The 19,420-nt window shown below is 44.6% G+C and overlaps 1 protein-coding gene across 5 annotated transcripts in view; it reads right to left on the bottom strand.

Annotated features, from left to right (window-relative positions):
• The window catches only part of BMAL1 (basic helix-loop-helix ARNT like 1), a 47,988-nt gene extending 31,121 nt beyond the window's left edge, over positions 1 to 16,867 (bottom strand). For 3 of the 5 annotated variants that reach the window (XM_066320571.1, XM_066320573.1, XM_066320570.1), the window contains exon 1: positions 16,727 to 16,867. The gene's annotated coding sequence lies outside the window, so the exon portion shown is untranslated. The remainder of the gene's footprint in view (positions 1 to 16,726) is intronic. The other 2 variants (XM_066320569.1, XM_066320572.1) reach the window with 1 other exon arrangement.
• Between the last annotated feature and the right edge of the window lie 2,553 nt (positions 16,868 to 19,420).

Raw genomic sequence — 19,420 nt, 5'->3', positions numbered from 1 at the left:
TGTGGCATTGTAGGCATTCAAACCAGACAATATATTCAAGCCATGGCAGGAATAATACTACCCAAAGTAATATTTTCTCACTTGACTTTCAAAGTTTATGAACTACGGGAAGTTAGTAATTTTTCAGCTCAACAGATCAAACCACTACTCCCTTCTTTTAGCCTCTGAAGTGCATCTATTAAGGTGAAAATCCTAGTTTACTTTTGAGTTGAACTACCTGGCCCAAATACTTTTAGAGATATTGCACAGGGCTGTTTTCAAGTCATATTATTACTAGAACAAACCCAAACACATTTGACACATGCAAGACCTTTCATTCAGACATCTATTGCCAAACTGCAGCTAAATACTTTATATCTTCAGGGAACAAAGCATTGGAACAAGAGGAGAAAAAATATCACCAGAAGGAGCAAAGACAGGTGGTTCTATTTATAGCTGATACTTTCGTTTCCAGTTTTTGCATATTCCCTCTGGTCCTGCTAGATTTCATCTCTGGCTGGAAGAAACCACCCCTGCTCTCAGCACTCTGCCAGCCTGACAAAGCAAAGCCAGCAGGCTGTCACTTTCCCTTCCATCCTAAAGTAAGCCCTGGGAAAGGGAAGAAACTCTCACCCTGCCTGGAACCAAGCTGGGGTATTCGTCACTCTGGCTGCCTCTCTACCATTCCCGCTAGCTCACATATCCTCAATAGGTTCAGTTTTCCCCCCTGGGTCCTTACATGCTCTTTTTGACTTCACACAAAATCAGCTGTCAAACACAAATGCATCACATCCATGTGAATGTCCGTATTTTTTCCTTTAGACTATCCTAGAGGCTCAACTTAGTTTTTTTTCTCCCACACTACCAGTGTTTTTTGGATAAGAGGGTGTCACAGCTTTTTGTTATGTGTATAAGAATCTGGTAAAAAAAAATCAAAAGAATGTACAAAGATATAGCTACTATATGTTAAAGTTTGTGTGGAAACAGAAATTTACAACTCTAAAGTTATTGACAAATTTCCAGTTTTAAGAAAACCTCTCCCCACACATGCACCTGCAACTAGCTGCATCCACCTCCGTGTGCACCTGTTGGTGGAGCAACAATAAATACTGACATAAATAAACTCAGCAGCTTCCTTCCCTGAAATCATACTATTTGCCTGTTAAATCCAAATCAAACGAGTGAAACCCTGACGCTGCAACAAATTGTTTCATGGAAAACACCTAAAGAAACACCAAAAAAAAAAAAAAAAAAAAAAAAGATACATATAATTTTCAGTCTCCATCAGTGCTCCAGAGGTAACAGCACCACCCATTCCTGAAATGCAAGTTTGTAAAGGAGGGATTTGCTGACAGAGACAGAGTTTCCAAGCCATGACAGCTCACACTGGGACATTATCCCACACTCTGCCCCTCAGATGGAGCCACACAAAGCAGTTGGAAGTGCAGCCACAGAGAACACTGAGAAGTAGGGCAAGCTCCCAAGGCCCCCCGGGCCAGCACTAATATTGACACAGCACATTAGGAGCAGAATTGCTGTAGCTGACAACTCCCTGCCTGGCCAAAGCACTGCTTAGGACTGCTGTGGAGCAAGGCAAGGGATGGCAGGACAGTGAAACCACAGTGACAGCCCAAAGAAGTCCTTCAGCAGGACATTAAAGGTAAAGTTAGATGTTCACTGCACCATACACTGAACACTTAAGTAAATGCTCATGGCTTCTACTGCAGCACTAGATACTTTTAATGCTTCTTTCTCTCTTCCTTGGATAAACTGGAATTCCTGTGCAATGTGACAAATGTTCAAGGTGAGCCCCAAACACCCTACAACCTTTAGTGAACACCACTAAAGCCAGCATTTTGAATGGTTTTGAGGCTTTGTAGGTACAACATTCAAAGTAAGACTTGATAGAGCAAATCAAGTGATAGTTTAGGGAAAAATCATCAGAATATGGCTTGGAGAAAGCTGTATTTGTCTAGCTCAGGATAAGCATGAGATACTGCTGGAAACCTCACAGCAAAGTTTCACAGAACAGCTGATAGAACACCTTAGTGCCAAAGGGATGGCTTTACTTCCTTTTTTATTCTCTTGTCACTCTTCCTCCAGATTTCCCTTCCAGTACTCCAGCAGAGACTTTTATAAATTCCCCAGAGCCTGGCTGTACAGTGTGCTGAATTCATCAGGCTGAACAATAATTTGAGAGAAAGCAGTCTTCTGGGGGCGCAGAAATCTCAACTGCCTTGCTGAAAGGTCAGATGATAGCCAGAAGCAGCTCAAAGCAAGGGGAAGAGATGTGGCAGAGAAGAGGAAAGGAAGAAATGTCCCATCCAACTACAGTAAGCAGTTAAAATATCCCTGTTACAGCCTTTCTGCACTTTCAAGATATTTTCAGCACTCCCAGAGGATTTGTTTTCAACACGCAAATCCCTCCTTGGCTGGAGCAAGACAAGGTGTGCTGAAACCTTTCCACTGATCCACATCTGCACTGTGACATTTTCTCTGCTCTTTTGTGAATGACAAGCTATGAATATACAGACACAGTAGAGGAGCATTTCCATCCACTCTGCAGTCACTGCTGCAGTGGGAGTATAAGCTTTATTTTCATGAGGAAAGCCTACAGCAATAGGACAGCCCTTTAGAGAAATGGCTGATACAACATGTTCCTTTATAATGCCTCTGTACATTCATGCTGGTGTTGAGAACCACCAAATTTCCAAACCTGTGACATTCAGCAGCCAGAGATACATCTGGACACAAGCCTCAGAGCTGCATTTTTCCAGACAGGCTTTTAAATCCATGATTTCTAATTTAAATCAAAAGTCAAGTTTGAATATGTACTTTTACATTACAACTGAAACTGAAGAAGTTTTAAAATTGCTGCTGTATTTGGAACAAAGACTCATGTTCCCAAATCATGACAGCCTTTATAAAGGCAGAGGAACGATCAGGGAACACCAACAGTTCACTTAATGGGGTCCTTATTGCTATGCAGACATCTCAACCATTACGAAAATTAAAAGTAATGGAAATGCAAGTGGAGAAGAACAGTGTGCAATAGACACACACATTAAAAAAGAAAAAAATAAAAATAAAAAGAGAGAGAGAGAGAGAGAGAGAGAGAGAAATCCTGCCAAGACCAAACATGGGCAACTGAGGAAGAAAACCTGTTCAGAAAAAACCCAAGACAACAAGCCACAGCCACCCACCCCAAAAAAGGACTCTTCATAAAATGGAAGGCTGCATGCTTGATTTTTTTTTTCTCTCAATGATTTCTTGTCCTTGACTCAAAGATCCATCTACACAACAACCTCCTTCCCCTCCTAATCAAGAAGGGATGTAACATAGCAGAGGGACATCTGACTAACACTTGCAACCAGAAGTTTTTCCAACCCATTGTTTTAATTCCAAAAGAGAACATTCTATGACCTATGCAGTCTGATCCCAGTGGACCCAGGAAGGATCACTAGACAGTTCACATTCCTCCTCAAAAAAGCACAAGTAGGTTTAGATGATTTTATTTCTGCAAGTAGCAGACTTGTGCCAAATATTAATAATGCAGTCCCTTAGTTACCACTTACAAATGCTCATAATTATTTACAGCTCCTGAACAGAGGATGGCTTGGATATCATCCAACAAATCACAGCAATTAAATTTATTAGAAAATGGAAAACTTTCTACTTTCTCTCAGTAGAACAACAAAGGCAATGAGTTTTGCTTAAGGAACAATGAAATAAACTGGTCCTCTTCAGCTTAGAAAACTGGCAGGACCAAGACCTACCAACTCACCAAATGTCATGGGGACATCCAACAAATCTCGGCTGAAAGGCTCAAAACAATACAGCCCTTCACATGAGGTGGAAGGCTGTGGAAACTCTCGGCCAGGTAACAGGAGGCCTAAAAGCTCACGTGGTTTGCACAGAGAGGTGGGACCAGCTCATGGGAATGGATTCTGCTGAGGTTTACCACCACATGTGGCCTGTGAAGCCCTAGAGCTGAAAATAACTGTGGGCCCTAATCCTACTCTTCATCAGGAGCAACTCACAGCCCTGTTGGAGACACATCCATACAGCAACTTCATGGGTCTTCTTCATGGCACACAATGGTCTCTCTTGCCTTCATTTGTTATCGGCAAAAGAACTTTATCTCCATTTCTAACTATTCAGAAAAACCTTCTATTTACAAGTATGACACATATGCAATACTCATAGGGAAAGTGTGAAATCCACCACATCCTCCAAAAACCCTTCCAGGTCAACCCTGTTTTAAGTTAACTCACCTGCAATCATCACCCTACCACCACTGAGCACCAGCTGGAACATTTGAACTGAATCAGCAGGCATGACAAGTTCAGCAAAGCAGTTTGTAAAAGCAGAGCTTATCAGTAAAACACCAGTCTAATACAGGAAGCCAGGTTTATATGCTCGGTGTGCGCTTTCATAAGTGGAATTTCAAACCCAGTTTGAACAGCTGAACTCCTCTGCAGCACCCAGAAACAACAGCACAGAGCAAGGAACTACATAAAAAGTCAGCAGGCACAAACTACCCAAGGCAAACACCAGAATGGCAGCCCAAGCCTCTCCTTGCCAAGCACTTCAGTCCATACACACTGCCCCACTCACCTCAAATCTCTCCTGCAGTACCACATCTTTCCTATCATTACACAGAGCTCTCAATTCTCTTTCTAAAATAGGCCAAAGGAGCCACTCAAGCACGCAAACTGTTACTGATCATAGAATCATTAAGGTTGGAAATGACCTCCAAGATCATCAAGCTCAACCTTTGCCCTTTGATTACACACAGGGAAAAACCCAACCAGACACACATGCTTAGGACAGACAAGAATCATGTATTTCAGAGGATCAGGTACTAAACAATAGATACAAAGTTTTTTAGAATCCTACTGGCGTTTTTTAGAGCCCTACTTTTCTGAAATGTGCACTTCAAACTCATGCACTATTGTGCCCTTTAACAGAGAAATACATACACTTTTTGTATGTGTGTTTTCTTCAGTCACTCATCTGGTGCTCAGCTGAAATGCTTTTTTTATCTCTTAAAGTCCCTTCAGCTCTCTTCAAAGCTTCTGTCTCCTCTTCCACATGCATTGAATTTATTTGTTGTCCCTAAAGGTACAAGCTTAAATTTATATTCTCTACTAAATTCTGAAGTAACTGACTAAACACAAAATATTTACCCTCAGTAACTTAACTGACAAATGTAAAGGCACTTCCATTATCTTCATGTTAAATCACTCCATCTTTGTTTTCCTAAATATGAGTATCAGCTCCTCAGGTTTCTCTCCTACTTTTGTCTCACTCCAATATCAGTGCTTGAAATTTTCAACTGATAGCAAATCACTGATATTAAAAGTTGATACTCCAGAAAAACTAAAGTGTTATATTTTGATCTGTTTAATTATTAAGATTACAGACCAAAAGTTATGTTTGCTTTGCATTTTAGTTTTGCTGAACAAAACTCATGGGTATTACATTTTATATACGCTTTAGAGAACAACAACATGAGAACCCCCTGTAGTATTTTTAACCTTTTGACTTGTTTTGCTGCAAGAGTCTCCGTAGTCCCCTTCTCTCTGCTCCAAGTCTCTCTGGTCCTCCCTGTCCTTCTCAGCCTGGTAAAAGCTGTATGTCCTTGCACTTCCTTCTACTCAAACACAGAGTACAGATAAGCAGGCAAATTTTATCTCAACACTGATACCAGATTCATTCGTATCTCTTCCCTTGTACAATCATGTGTTCTGCTCTCCTCTGCTGCAACAGGAGGCAACCTCATCTACTGTTTTATAGGACACAGTGATAATACTGTAATTCAGGTCAAAGTTTACTTGACAAAGATATCCTGGAAGAACTGATGTGTTGTAAGAATCCCTTACCCGCCTCCCACCTTTTTCCGAAGCTTAGTTCTCCTTGTTCCTAACTTCCAACTTTTCTAGCCTGAATTTCACTAAGGCACCTATCTGCTATTAAACCTCATTTCATTTTCTCCTACCAGATAACATTATCAGCTCATTGACTGAAGGATTAATCCAGTGAATTGCTTTTTCCTCCTTTAAGTAAGTTTAGTTGTGTTCCTTTCATCTGACACTCTAAATTTACGTTTGCAAAACAGTTCACTCCTTGAACTCCTTTCAGTTTTCTATTCACACTTTATCAAGTCCAGAAAAAGTATTAAAGTTATGACATAATTAACATCCTACATAGATCAGCCTACCTTTGAGTCCAGCTTGATATCCTTGTTTACCAAGGCACAGATTCTTTTGTGCACCTCTCTAATGCTGCCCTGGGGACTGCCAGCCAATAAAGTCCTTCCACCCTCAGTCACTTCCTCTTGGAAGTGTGACCTACAGAAACAGGACTGGCTGCCAGTTAGAAAGGGCACATGTATTTCTTAAGCAAGCCAAGTGGAAATTGCCAGAATCAATGTCACTGACTAATCCTTGCTCAGCTCACACACAGTAACTATGAATCAGTTCCATAGTTTATTTAACACAGGGCTAGGTGGATTTTTGCAGTACAGCATACACACACCTCTCTGGGAGATTCAGGTGACAGAATTCACACCATTTCATTAGTTGAGAAGTTGAAAATCTAACCTTTTAACCCTTTGTAACTGCGAGAGCTTTTAACCTCCTGGCTCCAGCATTCAGCTGGGTACTCCCATACAGCACTGGTGCTTACCTAACCCACAGCGAACTGCTCAGAGATCCAAAACAGATTAAACCTAATCCTGTAAAGAAGTCATTTTTAAAAATGCTACAAGTCTGAGTAGATGACAGTAAGGTGATTCAGAAGTCAAATGGATACCAGCACTGTACAATGGAGGGGAGAGACGATGAGCTCACCAGTGAGTGCCCATTTAACTTCCCTTGCAAACACACACCTGCATGTTGGAGCATACAGGCCAGCTCTCAAAGGGAGATTAGAGCACAAGGAACCCTACAAAGCCTCCAGGGTAATAGAAGCCTTCAAGAAAACACTCTGAAATGTATTTATTTGGTTTGTGAGCTGCTACTTCGGATAAATTTGCTCCTTTTCTAGAAGGCTGTTTTATCAACACTCAAGTGAAATCCACCTCCCATTCACAGCAGCACAGTCAAGAAAGAGCCTGGATGAATGTTACTGAGGTTAGGTTTGAGAAACATTGCTCAGTGTTGGGATGGAACATGGATCCATCAGATCTAACTGCACTGAGACAACCTACAGCCTGAGCAGTGGGAATGTACAAACTATGCAGATAAAAGCAGAGCACAGCAGCACAAGGAGCCACCAGGAACTAAGTGACCAGCCCTTTGAAGGGTGGAAAACAAGGAAAAGCTCGCATGTGGAAATGATTGGGATGAGTACACTCCTGGAAGGACGTGTGGAAAATACAGACCTACACAGTGAGGAATGACTGAAGAGAAACTCGCCCACTGCTGCCAAACAAAGGCTCGGCCAAATTCCGTCACAGGGAGGAGTCAAAGGGGATATGCTGGGCTGTATTTGGAGGTGAAAAACTCCAAACTTCACTGCACCATTGCTAGAAAGGCCAATCAAAGTTAGCTGTACTTATCCCCAGTGTGTCTCCTTTAAGCTAGTGCCTCAAGATTCTTTCAGGTGCTGGAAGGGCAGGGAAATTTCTTTTCCTGCTTCCTGAAAGCCTTTGAAATCCACTTGCCAGCCACTCCTCCAGGCAAACCTGAGAACCTGCACCAAGATTGTTCTGTGACCTGGTTGCCAACACAGCATCACTCCAAAACATCGTCACCACCACAGAACACACACCGAAGAGCAAACAAAGTGCTCACACAACTGAGACAAAGGGACAGAAAGCCACACACAGGCTGTTCTAAAGGTGAATTCTTGAGTGTCTGTGTCTGTAAATAGTGTCAGAGACCAGCTAAGACACGAGTTACCAGGTTTCCCAAAGTCACCAAACAAAATCCCACAGAAAAATGGAAAAACAGGTTTCATTGACAAGTAACAGAAACCAGTACTTTTCCAGGTTTGTCAAGGGGCACCATCATTCCAGTGTGTTTGGGGCTACAGGAAACTAGCAAACCACATAAATATCCTAAAACTAGAGGACGAGTGGGACGAGGGACCAAATATTTGTTTTAAAAAATAAGAAGTATGCACCTGAAATGTGTGCCAAAGAAAGTAGATTACACAAGTGTTACAGCACACCATGAATGAATCCATGGAGGCTTAAGCACTTGCCTGAGCAAATCCTGTCCTAAAAGGCACTTTCATTTTGTCTAAAATGCAGCAAGAACTCTGCAACGCTAATTTAGGCACTTAAAAGAACTTTAAAAGTCTTAAAATGTTGAATAATAATCCTCAATATGCTACAACACTACCTGGGTCTCTAATGAGATACCAATAGGGCACTTTTTGCTCACTTTTTTGTTGTGTGAAGATTTTTTTTTTAGTTCTGCTTCTTTCAAAGGTGTGCAACTACACACCTTTGAAAGTCTTTATTAGTGTTCATATGCTCTAAGACAAAAATAAATCCATTCTCTCTAAGTAGAAGGCATGGATTCTCTTGTTATCCATTGGGTTAAACTTCGTCTTACGTTCCATTTATTTTCCAAATAAAGTTCAAAATTTTTAGTAAATCTCTTTATTAAAGACACATTACAGTCTTCAAAAGCTTTTCATGCCACTGAACACAAGAACACTTCTCCTGAACAGCTATTTGATAAGAACATCAAGAACAAACTATGGTGCCAATATTTCTCTAAATGGAAGCCTGGGTAGATTTTAGAAAGCTTTGCTTCTTGAAAAGAGAATATATAAACCAACTGGCAGCAAGATGAGATCTATGCCAAGTCTGAGAATCATTCTTAAACAGCAATTCAAAAAAATTTTTTTTTTTTTTTCTAAACAGACAGGTCCCCTCCTCAAAGGCAGCAGAGGTGGGCACAATCAATGGAGTTCAAACCATGTATTGTCCCAGAAACAAAATCTTCTTCCCCTCAGTCTCTTTCCTATATTCCATTTCCTCCAGACTTCCTGGCAAGTTTAACTGGAGACATTGCTGGGGCTCGGCCAATTTTACATAAATTATCAATTTGACAACAACTTGGACACGTAAGTGTTCAGCTCTGGCAAAGTCAGGTGACGGTGGTGAATGAGCTCCTGGGAGATTTGCATATCTGAAACACTTCTATATTTGTTCATCTGGAACCCCAGAGGCACATGGGCCAGCGAGGGGAAAGGGAAAAGAGTCAGAGGTCTGCCTGAGTTACTCTTCCCTGTTATAAAACAGAATTTTTTAAAAAATGGCACAATAAATACTGAAAAGCTCCACTGTATAGCTCCAGAGATGAAGGTAAAAAGTTGCTTGTTTTTCTGGGTTTCAGTGCCAAAGCCAGATTTTTTTCATCAAATTTTTTATGTAGATTTATGAAAGAAATGACCCAACACAGCTTAATCCAAAAATACTCTGTCACAAAGCCTCTTCTTCCACATGAAGGTTGCAGTGTAACACATTTAAAACAGCACTCTTCACACCTCCTGCCTCTCCCACCTCTCCTTCAGGAATACTCACTTCGTGAGCTGCTTCCTAGCCCACAAAAACAGAAGTGTTCATGAAGCCACAAGTTGTATGGCATCAGCAATCTCAAATCCCTCTTCTGGGGCAAATACCCACCCTTGAGACCCAGCAGATTCCCCAAGCCTGGATCCTTGCCCAAACACAAATGCCACCACGGAACAGAGGGACAGGATATTTGGGAAATTCTTGCCCAGGAAAAAGTTGGAGCATTGATGGAGGCTACACTGCCCATGGCAAGTTCAAATGATCATCAAAACTGCTGTCCAAACTCATCCAGCTGTCCACAGATGATGCAAAGGGCTCATGTGTCATTATAAACCAAACTATTGGGTACCAAAATTAGGATTTTTGTCCTGTCAAGGTACCAGAGCAGAGCCCTGATGACCCTGCCCTGAACAGTGGCATGTTTCCCACACATTCCTTGAAAATCTGCAAAAATCCATCAATCAGACCAGAATTCCTGGGAGGAACACACACAGAAAGGACAGTCAGAAGAGTTGCACAATGGCATCAGCTGTATCCCATTGTTAAAACTTGCTCTAAAATGGTGAGTTGATAATATCCACCAGGACTGGGAATGTAGAAACACTTTCTCCAATAGCTGACTGCAGTAATCTCCTCTGCTGGGTTTTTTTCCCCTCATCATCTTGTTCTTGATAATGACAAAAGCATTGGAGTAAGACAAATAAAAAGCCACTCCAGCTAAGAAAATAAAGCAGGCATTTGCTATGGAAGAGTATCATGGTCAAGTCAGGCAAATGAGGAATTACCTCATTCCACAAATAATGCCAAGTACAGTAATTGAGATCTCATTCTTGCCAGCTGGGACACCTTAAACAGAGTGAACTAGATTCTAAAATGCTGTAATAGGGAAATATCTATCTTTCTTCAGACTATCTCCTGGCCAGACAAGCTGACCAAGCTGCACATGTCTCAGATGGAGAAAAATGTATTTACATAAACGTCCTAAAATTTTAGCACAAGTGAAACAGAAAATCCCAACACGAACCCAAACTAGCATAAACTCTCCTATCTGTCTATTTAAAATAAGAATATCCAATTGCTGGCCTTGTGTTTCTAAAATACAAATAACTTCTAGTACTTGTAGAATTTGGACCCAAACTGCATAGAAAGCATTTGACAACATTTTGAACAGATTGTTCTTTAATTACAGCACACTTCCAGCAATTCTGTTTTATGTGACAAGTTCCTCTAAGAAGTCACTGAACCTGACTTGACAGGTTTCTAAAATAAACGACAATATTCAGAGATTGGTTTGGTCATTGCAGTGAAGACATATTTTAAAATAAGAAACAAAAGAAGAAACTATCAAAATAGGAAGGAAGCAACACGATTTGTAATAGAAACTTTCGAGCCATAGTAAATTTGGTATAGATCAAAACCACAGTAAAATGTTACTCTAGGGCAGCAAAATTGCCTAATATCCTAGGGCTTTATTGGATTGATAAGGAGAAAGAAAGCAATTCCAGATATTAGAGCCTTCTAAGATCACAAATATATGTGAATTCATGAATTTGGGCCATATCCTGACGATAACACAAAAATGCTCTTAAGTATGTTGAGGGCACAGTGTTGATACCGACTTTTTTCCATTAACTCATTATGAATTAATTTCATCAATAACAAACCAATTTGCAAAAGCAAATGTCAAGATTACATAAAATGCCTTGGCAACAAAGCATATTGGGAATGGGAACAGAGGAATAAATGGGCCTCCTGTTTCTTAGTCAACAATTCTAGAACTTCGAACTGGAAACTCCAACGTGGTCAAGACAAGGTTAAAAAAACATAAACCTCCAAAACAAACATCTGATTTTTTTGCAATCTATTCTAGACCACAGATTCTATCCCTGAAAAATGACCAGGCCATTCAGGACTATGGGCAAAATAAATATTATTTTCCAAGGTTGTATGAAAACTAACAAGCCAGTAGCCAAAGTGCAGCAGAAAGCCCAAAACTCAAGGACATTCAAAATACAATTATCAGAGGTCCTTGAGTGAAAGATAAAAATATCAGTAGAACTCACACCAAAGCCAACTTGCTGCCATTTTCAATGACTACAATGCGTACACACAACATAAAGGATGAAAGTTTTGATATTTTAATAGATCATTTTGCTTCAAAATGGGACAGAAGTCCTAAATTTCGTAACACTCCAAGAAAAATCCACAGACAACAAAGAAATCCATTCATAACAAGTTAAGGAAAAGAAAACCCAACCAAACCAGTCCAAGGAAACTATAACAGCTTTAAAGGCAGAAAAAACATTCTTAAAAAAAAAAAAAAAAAAAAAAAAAAAAAAAAAAAAAAGAGAGAGAGAGAGAGAGAAAATGTAAAATAATACTTTACTACTTTACTAGCTTTATTTTCCCCTCTTTTTTTTCTAGGAAGTAACTTTTCCTTCTCACTTCACCAGATAAATATTCTGCAGTACAGCACGATTTATCAATTTCTACCAGCCCTTTTGATTTTTGTCCATTTTGGCCAGGCAAATTATACAAGGCAAAGACGCTTCAAGGAAGTTTCCATGACAAAAAGAACTTGAAACTTTCAACTTGAGACAACTTGAAATCAATAATAATAATTTCTGAGTTCTCTGGTAGTCTTACTTCATTCATCCTTCAAAGCCTACATCAATCCCAAGTGGACAATAAAAACTTTAGTCTTCTGAATAGTCCTGTATCAAGAAAACATCCAATCTTTAAAACACACTTATTTTTTAGCTGACACAGAAAGGAATTAAGGCAAAAGGCTGCAACTGAATGAAGACCTAAGAACTACTACAAAATGCCTTCCTAGGAAAGTGATTTCAGAGACACTGTGCCAAAAGATGCTGCCTAGGAATCACCAAACATCCTTCCCAGTGCTGCAGCAACTGCCCATGGGAAGATGGGTTTCCATCCCAGCCACACAGGGAACAACTGCTAAGGATCCAGCAATGTATCTGCTGCCCTTCCTAGGTGCCACTAAACTGCCCTGCACCTGTGGAGAGCAGACCCCACCAACATCTGCGTGGAAAGCCCAGCCAAAGCCACCCCAGAAACTGCAGCCATCTGCCTCGGCTGCTGGGACTCATGAATGGGCCCCTTTTTATGTCAGCAGAGGACGTCAACACCTTGAGCCCCAGGAAACACGGCTTGTTAGTTCTCCCCTCCAAAGTGCTGCCAAGGAGATCTGCTGCTCTCTGAGCAGCCTACTGGCACCATTCCTGCACAGGGCCAACCTAGTAAACTCCAGCACAGCTCCAGCACAGGGCCACAAGCTGCTCTGACATCAGCAGCTGACCCAGAAGTGCATCTGACACAGCAGACATTGAATAACAGCTTCTCAAATGGCAGCAGACTGAAAAGGTTACAAATTCTCCATGTGCTGCCTAAGAAATACCTTTCTGCAGCTGCAAAGGAGAAAGTATGACCTGAACAGAGAGACCAAGAAAGATGGCATTGGTCCTCAAACAATCCTGTGCTTTACACATGAAGAACCCATTACCAGCCAGTTCTTGAATCAAATTAAACTATAAACCAGGAATTTGAGCATCAGCTACAATAAATTTGAAATAATACCAAACACAACAGAAACTATCAATCTTCTTTGGGGCAAAGACTGAAATGTCAGACTATTTTTTTTTTTTTTTAGGTAATGAATATTCCAGACTAACAAAGCCTGAAGATGCTGTTTTGATCTGCGTTCTTCTGCAGAATGGATTAAAAAAGAAATTACATTTCTCAACATCTGGTGAAAGATCAGGTTTCCAAGGAGATGAAGTCTGGGCCTTAGATAAGTAGCCTTACTGCATTTTTCCAACAAATTGAGGTAAAAAGGCAGGTGCAATATGCAGTTAATGGCAGTGAGTTACCTTGATATCGATCCCATTCAATGTGCAGCTCAATTAATTAAACATCACAGGTTAAGCGACAAAGTTCAGAGTCCTTAAATACAAATAAAACCAATTGGATAATCACAACTGAGATTTCTTCCTCACTCAATAAAAATTCATCAAAACTTAAACAGGCTTTCTAAATAACTCAATACATCTACTTTTACGGAGAAAAGCCTTCTGACTTTTTGAGCGCATCCTTTTTCTGCTCCAATGTCTTGGGTTTCAACTGTGTAACACCTGAGAATCAGTCTGGATTTGATCTCACCAAAGCTGGAACATATTTCCTACTGCAATGTGAGACCACGACATCCATATAGCTATATACACACCCCACAGGCAGAACACTCTTTTGCTTTGCTTCATCCATCACCCATCTACTGCCCAAAATCTATCTACAGCAGCTCTTGAAGACACTGAAAGACCCACAATGAAAGCTCTTTCACCAGGTTTGAAAATGCCATCTAGACTTCATGTCCATCTTCAAGCACTTCCAAAACACAGACCATAATTTCTGTGGGTTGATCAAGCAGAACTTTTAATAACCAAATTTCAAAAGTTGCTAACTAAGTTCCAATCAGCATCATCCAGTCAGCTACAGCATTTATCAAAACCAATTATTTCAGGCTGAAGCTCTCAAAATATGATGACAGCCAAAAATTAAAGTTTCAAAACATGTTTAATGTATCAAAGTAAATAGAGAAAGCTTAAATATTGCATTCTGTAAACTTGGTGAGAACCAAAAAGCTGCACAAGATTAAAAATATGTATTTATTTTGGGCTTCTCTTTGCAGTCAGTTGCATACGATATGCCTTCATACAGCTTTTATTGAAGACAACTAACTTCAGAGAACTTCCTAACACTTGGAGATACAGGCAGCTGCCTTCTACTGCTTTTCTGCCCTTTTTGGAAACAGTACTGTGGACAAACCGATGGTATAGGTAAGAATGCAAAGCATGCAGGTTACAGAACTGAAACAAAAAGTCCCTACGGGATGCACCAAATTTACTTTGTTTCCCTTTACAATAATGTATTCCTTCAGGAGCCTCTCAAAGTATAAAAACACAGGCAATGGGCCCCATGCTGAAAACGGCTTAAAATATTATAGTTGAGCATGAAAACAGCACTTCTGTACTCCTGTAAATAAATAAGCTGCATGTCTCCTAGTATTTCCAACGTCCTTGATATCAATTCCCTTGGAAAACCTGCCTTCCTCACCTGCAGCTCTCACGGGTCTCAGCTTTGCCATCAGCCTTGCACAGCATCAAAGAACTGTGTGCAACTCTAAGCTCCACCAAAAAAATCCAGAGAATGCTCTCTGGTCTTACTCCTGGTTGTCCAAAATCTCCTTGAGAGCAGGTATTTGAAGAGAAAAACAAATGTCCTTCCAAGTGCCCCCAACAAACATCACCTTCCTAATGCATCCCTAGCCAAGGGTCCCCAAACACAGCAGGTCTCTCGGGAGCAGGTGGGGACAGGGACGTGGCAGCAGGCCCTAATTCCAGCTCTGGCTTGGTGGAATCCCAGCTACAGCCACCCAAACCAAGCAGCTTTATCTGTGGTGCTTCTCTCTTGTCTGCTCTCCCAAAGAGCTTTTTACATTCTTCACGGCCCCACACACCACTGCTGGCATCCAAAGTGACAGTGGAAATGCACAGTGTGGAAGAGAACACGGGATAAAACAGCATAAAACCCCATTGAAATGCTGTGGCCGTAGATTATTTTACACACTCAGTTTCTACAAGCAGGGATAAAACCCCAGGAATGGCCACGAGAAGCACAAACCCACAGAAGTCAGGAGGAGTGAAGCCTTTCTCCTTAATAAGCAGCTGTGGTTTAGTGCAACCAGAAAGAGGTCTGTAGTTCCTGATGCTTCAAAGAGCTATTTACATTTGCATATTCCTGGAGGATACAAAACATACATTCTGAAGAGGGCAGCGTTTAACCTCAGCCTTCTGCAAGACCTTTTACAGAGACAGTTAGACAGAATTAATACTTAATTGGAACAAACTTTCTTCTCTCCCTTACAGACTTAGCTGCAGCCTGTGTATTATCAGCCACTCACGTTTAAAAAGCCCTTTCGATAAAAGAAAAGATAAACAGGTAGGACAGGTACTTTTAATCCCATCATGTTATTAAAAAAAAAAAAAAAAAAAAAAAAAAAAAAGAGAGAGAGAAATGCAGTATTTCAGTATTTTGAATATTGAAGTTCCAAAATTTTTTAAAAATTCTGCTTAAAGACCGAGTTTGGAAAAGAGATTAGATCACGCTCTGCAGCTGACCTTTTCTACCTCACACACTAAGGAAATACTTCAAAATTCCAATAGGCATATTTGCTTCCAAGGCAAGAAAACACACCCACTTGTTCCTTCACCGTTGTTTTTCAACTACGAAAATCTTCCCCAAACTGTTAAAATCGAGGCACTGGAGTACCAAAAACCTCAGCAACTAAAAACGCAAAGCGATTCCCTTGCCTCCCCAAGCGCAAAAACCCTGATCCCGGGAAGCCACCTTGGTGTTCCCGCCGTGTTCCGTTCACTGCCGGAGGAAAACCTTCCCTCCCCCGGCGACAGCAAGGAGCACACAGGTGTCCGACAGGGCACCGGGAGAGGCGCTCGGGATGAGGGGATCCCCGGGAAACACCCCGGCAGGTGCCCGGGATGCTCCGTGCCTGGAGCCCCCGGCCGCGGGCTGGCACCTGCCGGCGGGCGGGACCGGCCCCCCGTGCCACACAGCCCGGGAATTCCCGGCTACCGCCATCCTCACGGGCTCCCACAGCGGGCCTTCCCAGCGCGGAGTGGAGACCCCGGGGCCCGGCTGGGGCAGGGCCGCTCCCACAGCCGGGGAAGGGGCTCCGTGCCCTCGGCGAGAGCCGCCCGAGCCTGCCCGTCCCGGGGGGCGGCCGGCCCCGGGCAGGGGGCGCAGCCCGGCACGCCCCCACGCCGAGCCCCGCGACCGCCCCTGCCCGAGCCGGGACCCCGGCCCGGCTCCGCCCGCGGCTGCGGGCCCGCCTGCCGGCCTCGCTCCCCCGCCGCTGCCCCACCGCCGGGCCAGCCCGCCCCGGGGCCGCTCCGTAACGGGGCCCCCGCCGCGGTCCCGGCTCCCGGAGACACAGCCCGGCGCCGCCGCCGGGGGGTCCCATCGCCGCCATCTCCCGGCCCGGGCCCCCCTCCGCCGCCCCTCGGCCCCTCCCGGGGCCGCCGCGACTCCCGGGGGCGGCGGCTCCACCGGGGCCGCTCTCCCCCCCGCGCCCCCCCCGCCCCTCGGCGCCCCCCGCCCGCCGGCCCTGGCGCTCACCGCGGCTCCGCGCGCCCCTCGCCGCGCCGCGCCCGGCCGAAGGGAGGGCGGGCGGGGGTCGCGGCCCCCCGGCAGCGCCGCACGCCCGGCGCAGGCAGCCCCCGTCCCTGACCTACTTTCCGCCTGGCTTGCCACCCGACGGCGCACCACTAACCTACTTTCCAGCCAATGGCACCCTCCCCCGGCCCCGCACCGGACGCGCCCGCCCGCCAACGGGAGAGCGGCTCCGCGCCCGCCTCGCCCAATGGGCGGCCGCCGAGCGGGCAACGCCCGCCCCCCCGAGCGCCGGCAATCCCCGGCCGGCCCCGCGGCGCCGGCCAATCGGGAGCGCGGCTGCGGGCCCTGGTCCCGCCCCGGCCGCGCTGAGGGGGCGCCGCCGGGACCCGGATGTGGCGGTGGCGGCGGGGTTGGCGGGGGTTCGGGCAGGGTGTGCCCGGGGCAGCGGAGAGGGCGCGGCCTCGCGGGCACTTCTTACCCCGGCGGCGCCGCCTGCGTCTCCGCCCGTTCCCCGCCCGTTCCCCGCCCCGCCGCTGGGGGTCGCCGGAGCCTCTGCGTCACCGCCGCGTCATCGCCGCGTGACGTCAGCCACAGCAGTGACGTCACGCGCCGAGGTGTGAAAGTCATGGCGGCGCTGTCCCAGGGCGGCCGCCCTGCTCGGGTCTCGCCTCCTTCCTTCCCGCGGCGGCGAGGCCCCGGCCCGGGACACCGCCCTGGTGCCGCAGGGAGCCGGTGCCGTGGTGTGACCGCCCTTTCGGGTCAGCTCTGGGCCTTGGCCCTCGACCCGCCCTGCCGGAATGGCACCATCGTGTCCTCGGCCGCATCCACCCGCAGGCTCCCGGTGCTGCGGAGCCCCGCGTGGCCCCGGCGGGTGTCTGCGGGGGACACAGTGCCCTGGCAGGGAGTCCCTGCGGTGTCACACCGCGCCTCTGAGCGCTCGGCCTGCAGCTCTGCTGGGACGGACGTGTGCGGTGCTGGCACAGCGTCCCCGGCGCTGATGCTCCATCGCCTCCCAGCGCCGCCACACAAAGCCGGAGCCGCTCGCGGCATCGGGTGTATCCGGCGTGTGCAAAAAGGCCAACGGTGGAATGTGGTAAAGCCATCTACCGCACCATCTTCTAGTCTAAATTTAGACAATCCACACAGCAGCGTAGAGGGGATGTGTTGCAAGAACATAATCACAGTTTAGCTGCTTTCAAATGCAAACATTTGCTAAACGTGATTGCGTGATCGCTGTATCCGATTATCATTGCCACATCCTAATTGTCTTAACATTTCCTGTCCTGCGATGCCACGTCCCAGAGGTTTGGTTTACGTTTCCCAGGGTAACATCAGCAGGGAAGGGTGGATTGCAGCAGGGTTGCCTCACGACGTGCTGGTGGTTATCCCAACCCACCATCGCCTCAGCCCGGGACAGCGTTAACAGCTCGTTTCCACCTAATTGAGTGGGAATTAAACACGGGCAACAAGTGGCCCCTGCTGGATACAAACTCTCTGTTCACATCAGGATGCTCTAACTCGGGTAAACTCCCGAGCAGAACGAGTTAAATGGAATACTGTACATAAGCAGGATGGAAATGTATACCCTGAAGAGAGAGAGGAGAAGATGCATCCTTTTATTTCCAGCAAAATGGGGCTGGTTTGATTTGTTTTAGCGCACAGAAGTTATGGAGGTGGAGAAGTCTCCTTGACTACTTCTTTCAACTCAGCCTTTGTAGTTTTGCTCATTGTTTCTACCCATCTGTAGAAATAATCTTCCTTATGGACTCAATCACAAAGTGTCTGTTTTAATAAGCCTGGTGCCTGTGGTAGGGAATGATGCCAAGAGTAATGATCTTTAGCTGTTTCTGTAGGAGAGCAGCTTAGCAGGCCATATGTCAGATTTCCCAGTGAGCAATTGTTTTGAGTTGTTTTTACACCGTGGTTTCTATTCATGAGATATTAAAGAAAATAACAGCATCTGGTTAATCAAATTCCAAGTTTCACCATATGATGATATATATCAGTCCTGTTCTGTGACTTCCCTCGAAATAGATTGTCAGGGGATTTCTATCTGTAGGTGAATCAAGCATCTTACACCTTGAAATTTTAGAGATGAGGAGCTGAGAAGTGACAATAAATTTGACAAGACTGGAGTTCAGCTCCTGACGCCAAAAAAGTTTGCACCACCCTTCCACCACACGTTTCAGGAGACGAAAAGGCAAACAGGAGAAGTGAGTCTTCACCAAAGGTAGAGCATTTTCTCCTTGCAAGGGACTCAAGGGAGCACTTGAAGTAGAGCACCCCACAAACCTGGGAGCTGCTGGGCAGACCAGCTCAGCTCTGTGCTCAGCTCAGGCCACTGTGCACTGGTGTGTCTGATACAAGAGCAAAAGCCTTTCCTCATCCAGACAACTCTCACCTGAATCATTTTCAGATTTTACGCTTTTTCTTTCTAGGAATGAATTAAATTAGATCTTAGGCAGGACATTAACTGCCTCCTTAGCTATGTTAACGTGGTAATGGTTGCACCATGTTTAAACACCAAAATTTACACTCATTTTTGGCTTAAAATGGCAATTTAAAAGCAAGAAAGAGGGTGTGCTGTGCGGCAATTGTACTGAAAATTGTGGTTTATGAATAGAATACTGGAAAAAGTAGCTCATGTTCCAGCCAATTTTCTTTATTGTATTCACATTTGAATGCTACAGGAAAAAC

Source organism: Sylvia atricapilla, chromosome 6 (assembly GCF_009819655.1).
Source record: "Sylvia atricapilla isolate bSylAtr1 chromosome 6, bSylAtr1.pri, whole genome shotgun sequence".
Lineage (NCBI taxonomy): Eukaryota > Metazoa > Chordata > Aves > Passeriformes > Sylviidae > Sylvia > Sylvia atricapilla.
The sequence above is the reverse complement of the archived record's forward strand: the minus strand, read 5'-3'. Positions and strand labels throughout refer to the sequence as shown.